Source organism: Artibeus jamaicensis, unplaced genomic scaffold (assembly GCF_021234435.1).
Source record: "Artibeus jamaicensis isolate MK-2021 breed Jamaican fruit bat unplaced genomic scaffold, CSHL_Jam_final contig_240, whole genome shotgun sequence".
Lineage (NCBI taxonomy): Eukaryota > Metazoa > Chordata > Mammalia > Chiroptera > Phyllostomidae > Artibeus > Artibeus jamaicensis.
In genome coordinates, this window is record NW_026521506.1 from 21,924,266 (window position 1) to 21,930,543 (window position 6,278).

The following is a 6,278-nucleotide window of genomic DNA, read 5'->3' on the forward strand; positions in this document are numbered from 1 at the left end:
TCATCATTGTTCACACATGCTCATTCTAATCTACTCTCCTTGTCTGCCAGGTTACATTGATGTAGTACAAACCATTCTAGTTATATTATCAATGGCTAGACATTTTTTGGACAGACCTTGTACTTTATTACAAAAGAGGGTTACATTTTCATTGGAAGGCTGATAGTATTTTCCCAGGCATATTGAGATATACCATATTTTACTGAGTATAATGCACAGTTTTTTGGCCAAATTTTTGAGGGAAATATAAGGATGCATATTTTATATTGGTAGTACTAAACTGTGGGTGTGCATTATACACAGGAGCACATTATGCACAGAAAAACATGGGTAATTGCCATATAACATTTTATGTCTGAGATATATAATGTGTTGATTTGATACATTGATATATAGTAAAATGTTTAACAACATAGCATTAGTTTAACACTGCTATCACATTACATAATTACCATTTATTTGTGGTGAAAACATTTAAGATCTCTCAGCAAAATTGAAGTATATAATGCAATATTATTAGCTATAATTACCATGTTTTACATTAGATTCCAAGAACCTATTCACCTTATAATTGGAAGTTTGTACTCTGATCAATCTTCATTTTTCCCACCCTCTCTGGCCATTCTAACTTGTTTGCATAAGTTCATTTTTTTTTTAGATTTCACATACAAGTGATATCATACACTGTTTGTCTTTCTCTAACTTATTTTACTTAGCATAATGCCCTTAAGGCCCATCCACATTTTCTCTAATAGCAGGATTTCTTTCTTTCTCATGACCAAATTATATACCTGGGAAAGCAGATATCACTTTGAGTTTCTGTTTTCATTTCCTTTGGATATATATCCAGAAGTGGGAGTGCTATATCATATGGTAGATTTATTTTTAATATTTTAAGGAAACTACATAATGTTTTCCATAGTGAATGAGCCAATTTACATTCCCACAGAATACACATGGTTCCCTTTTCTCTACAGCTTTGCCAATCCTTGTGGTCTCTTGTCTTTTTGATTATAGCCATTCTAACTGGTATGAACTGATACCTCATTATGGTTTTGATTTGCATTTTCCTGATGATTAGTGTTGTTTAGCATTTTTAATCAATCTGTCAGTCATTTGTATGTCTTCTTTAGAATAAATGTGTATTAAGTTCTTCTGTCCATTTTTTGAAATCACGTTGGCTTGTTGCTATTGAGTTATATGAATTTTATCTGTGTTTTTGGCTATTAACCCTTTATCAGATGTATGAATTGCAATTTTTTCCATTCCCTGGGTTGCCCTTTCATTATCTACAGATTTTATTTACTGTGCAGAAGCTTTTCAGTTTGATGCAGTCCCACTATTTTATTTTTGTTTTTGTTTCATTTGCTTTGGTTTCAAATCCAAACAATAATTTCCAAGACTGTTTCAAGAAGCTTACTCCCTATGTTTTCCTCTATAAATAGTGTAGTTCAAGTCTTAAGCTCAATTCTATAGTCCATTTTCAGTTGACTTTTGTATATGGTGTAAAATAAAGGTTTAGTCTCATTTGTTTGCATGTGGCAGTTTGGCTTTCCCAATACCATTTATTAAAGAGACTTATTGTTTCTGGAGCCAGATATTTTTTTGAGACATGCATCAATCAGTATTTGGATTTGAAAACAACACAAAATGGTCTTTCATAATGTGATTAAGCTAAAATGCCTAAAGATTTGTCATCAATGTGGACAAAACTAAACCTGTCTAGATTAAGTGTCCTTTAGGAAACACTTTCTTCATTTTGGACCTTGGAAGATTGAAAAGTTTGATTTTGTATAAGGAAGGTATGTTCCTCAAGATATTCATTTTTAGGAGGCAGACATAACTATACTTGGATCTGCTCATTCTTGTGAGAGCTAATTGCTATATTTTCAGGAATTTTGTGAGATGTTTAACATTATATTGGTAATTTGAAAAGCATAACAGAAATTAACACATGCTAGGTCAGACTTCCGCCAAGATGGAGGCATAGGTGGAAACACCTTGCATCCATGCACAACCAAATCTAAAAATAACAAAGTTTTAACAACAATAAACATAATCAAACCACACAGAAAATCGACAATATGGAGTCTGAAAACAAGGAAATGCTCAGCTAAAACGGTAAGAGGGGCGAAGCCAGCAGCAGAGAGGGTTGGCCGAAAAGATCCCCGACCAGGGTGGTGAGCCAGCAGCCGAAGACACGGATCCCAGGTGCGGGCTAGCTATGGGCAGACAAAGGGAAGAGGCGCAGCTGGCTGTCTGCGGTTGGTCAAGCATTTGCGTGCAGATAAACTAGTGAAGAGGCAAGCATTGAGACCGCACGGCGTAGGGTGGCGGGCTCCCACATTTCCGCTCAGATAAACAGGAAGGGCAAGCGGTGGGATGGACTGGGTGAGTCGCTCTGTTGCTCCCTCTCTGACCCCGCCCCCACATACAACGTCACAAACCAGCGACCTGGGTGGCCCTACCCTGGTAAAAAACTAAGGCTCTACTCCTCATACGTGACAGGCACAAACAGATAAAAACATGGCTCAAGAACAACTCAGAGCCCCAGAGCCAATAAATCTAAGATATCAAGAAAGAGCCAAACTTTCAGATGCACAGTTCAAAACACTGGTGATCAGGATGCTCACAGAACTGGTTGATTTCAGTCACAAATTAGAGGAACATATGAAGGCTAAACTAATTGAAATGAATGGTAATGCACAGGAAAGCAATAGGAATGGAAAGGAGACTGGGACTCAAATCAAGGGAGTAGACCAGAAGGAAGGAAAAAATGACCAAACAGAAAAGAATGAAGAAACAAGAATTCAAAAAAACGAGGAGACTGCGAACCAGACAATCGCGCTTTGATTCCCAGTCAGGGCACATGCCTGGGTTGCAGACCAGTTCCCTGCAGGCCAGTTCCCAGCAGGGGATGAACGAAAGGCAACCATACATTGATGTTTCTCTCCCTCTCTCCTTCCAAAGATAAATAAAATATTTAAAAAAAAACGAGGAGAGGGTTAGGAACCTCCAGGACATCTTTAAACGTTCCAACATTCAAATTATAGGGGTACCAGAAGGGGAAGAGGAACAGTCACGAGTGGAAACGTTATTTAAACAAATAATAAAAGAGAACTTCCCAGTTCTGGCAAAAGAAATAGACTTCCAGGAACTCCAGGAAGCTCAGAGAGTCCCAAAGAAGTTGGACCCAAGAAGGAACACATCAAGGCACATCATCATTACATTAGCCAAGATTCAAATGAAGGAGAGAATCCTAGAAGCAGCAACAGATAAGGGGACAGTCACCTACAAAGGAGTCCCCATCAGACTGTCAGCAGATTTCTCAAAAGAGACCTTACAGGCAAGAAGGGGCTGGAAAGAGGTATTCCAAGTCATGAAATCCAAAGACCTACAACCAAGATTGCTCTATCCAGCAAAACTTTCATTTAGAATGGAAGGACAGTTAAAGTGCTTCTCAGATAAGATCAAATTCAAGGAGTTCATCATCACCAAGCTCTTATTATATGAAATGTTAAATGGACTTACCTAAGAAAAAGAAGTTTAAAAAACATGAACAGTGAAAGGACAGCAAATGACAGTTATCAACAACGACACCTAAAACAAAAGCAAATTAAGAGGACAGCTAGATCAGGAGTGAACCATAGAAATGAAGATCACGTGGAGGATTAGCAACAGGGGAGTGGGAGGAGGAGAAGGGAGGAGAAGGTACAGAAAATAAGTAGCATAGACAGTAGATAGAAAATAGATAGGGGGAGGGTAAGAATAGTAGGGGAAATACAGAATCTAAAGAACTTGAGACACCTTTTCATGAACTAAAGGGGGGAATGGTGGGGGAGGGGTGTGCAGCGTGGAGGGGAATGAAGGGGGAAATAGAACAAATGTAATGGCATAATCAATTAAAAAAGGGAAAAAAAGAAATTAACACATGCTACAAATCAACCATACTGCTAAACTCCCCACAAAAGCCAGTTTTCAAACATTTACCAGCACACCATCAGAGGCAGCATATCATGTATGGTTAAGATTATGGGATTTTCTACTTTCTTGTTGAATGATCTTGTGTAGTTATTAAATGTGTCTGTCCAGTTTCCTCATCTGAAAAAAAATATTTTTCTACCTACCACATAAGATCACACTAGGTACTAGATTAATTTATGGAAAGCACTTTGAACTATATGTATTTGAGCCATAGCTTATGTATTATGTAATAATATTTTTATTTTTACTACTATTGAGAGGCAATAAAGAGGTCTCTGCAACATTGTAGCAGGTAAGAACTGAAGGCCTGTCCTGTGGCTATATGGAGTCTTCAGGCAGCTATACAGGCAGAGAATACTGTGAATTTTTTATAGAGGTAAAACAAAATAAAATGAGGTAAAAATAAATAGAATTTCTGGTTTTAAGATGTCAGGATTTTTGTTTTTATTGTCTCTCTCCCCAACTAGAATAAGTTGGATGAGGCTAACAATTTTTGTCTTTTCTTTATTCTGTGTTCTAAACATGTTAAAAAGTGCTTAGCACATAAGTATTTAATAAATATTTTTGGATTGTTAAAGAATGAGGAGAAGGCAATACTGGGTAGAGGAACATGGTGGATTTTGCAAGGGGGAACATGAGTAAATCAATTTAGCTAGAATATTTAGTAGTAAAAAAGAGTAGTGAAGGATTATATATGTTGAGATACTTGCACTATTTCTGATTGGAATAAATTAATGAAAACATACTTATGTTTTTCTGTGTATTTACAGAAACAAAAATGCCTTCAGATGAGTTCAATTTGTCCACATCATGATTCAACTTTGTCAGACTGCATTAGCTTTTGCCAAATGCTATTTCCTTTAGATCTACCATTAATATTATATGGTCCCGAATGTGTATTTGAAGCATCATCTACACTGGTTCATAAGTACATGTGCAATAGTTTAAGATGTTTTATTTGATAGTTATTGCAATGCGATTCATCAACATGATTTATTTACAGATAAGTTATTTTAAAAAGAGCAGTAAGTATCCTCTTCTACATTTTATTGTTCAGAACTTACCAAGTATGGAATGCTTCTGGATTTAAGTTCTCTATTATTTATATATTCAATGTGACAATGGAATTTTAGAATTTTCAGTTTTTAGGTAGTGTATTTTCTGATATAGCAAGCATTCCACCCTAGCCTTCCACTTCCCCAAAAGCAAATGTAAGCATGTGCAATTGCTAATAGAATTTCCATTTGTGATATTTTATACTTCTGTGAGTCAAAATAACACCCCCATCTACACCTCCAGCAGGTATTTAGGCTCTGAGACATCAAAGGAGAAAAAAGGGAATTGAAAAGTTTGTTTTAAAAAGAATGTTTTGTGCTCGCTTCGGCAGCACATATACTAAAATTGTAATGATACAGAGAAGATTAGCATGGCCCCTGCACAAGAATGACACGCAAATTCGTGAAGCGTTCCATATTTTTTTAGACAAATATATGAAGGTGAAACTAATTGAAATGAATGAAATTGCACAGGAAACCAATAGTGATGAAAAGGAAACTGGGACTCAAATCAATGGAGTGGACCAGAAGAAAGCAAATAATGGCCAAACAGAAAAGAGTCAGGAAGCAAGAATTCAAAAAAATGAGGAGAGTCTTAGGAAACTCCAGGACATCTTTAAATGCTCCAACATCCGAATTATAGGGGTACCAGAAGGGGGAAAGGCAGAGCCACCAGTGGAAAACTTATTTGAACAAATAATAAAGGAGAATTTCTCCAATCAGGCAAAGGAAATAGACTTCCAGGAAATCCAGGAAGCTCAGAGAGTCCCAAAGAAGTTGGACCCAAGAAGGAACATACCAAGGCACATCATAATTACATTAGCCAAGATTAAAATGAAGGAAAGAATCCTAGAAGCAGCAAGAGCTAAGGGGACAGTCACCTACAAAGGAGCCCCCATCAGACTGTCAGCGGATTTCTCAAAAGAGACCTTCCAGGCAAGAAGGGGCTGGAAAGAGGTATTCCAAGTCATGAAATCCAAAGACCTACAACCAAGATTGCTCTATCCAGCAAAACTTTCATTTAGAATGGAAGGACAGATAAAGTGCTTCTCAGATAAGATCAAATTCAAGGAGTTCATCATCACCAAGCCCTTATTATATGAAATGCTAAAGGGACTTATCTATGAAAAAGAAGTTAAAGAAACATGAACAGTGAAAGGACAGCAAACTCACAGTTATCAACAACCACACCTAAAACAAAAGCAAACTAAAAGGACAACTAGATCAGGAGTGGAAACA

The 6,278-nt window shown here is 37.0% G+C and overlaps 1 non-coding gene across 1 annotated transcript; it reads left to right on the top strand.

Annotated features, from left to right (window-relative positions):
* The first annotated feature begins 5,355 nt into the window (after positions 1-5,355).
* On the top strand, positions 5,356-5,462 carry LOC119056588 (U6 spliceosomal RNA). The gene has a single exon (XR_005083913.2). It is a non-coding gene; the product is annotated as a U6 spliceosomal RNA (small nuclear RNA).
* Positions 5,463-6,278: the final 816 nt, after the last annotated feature.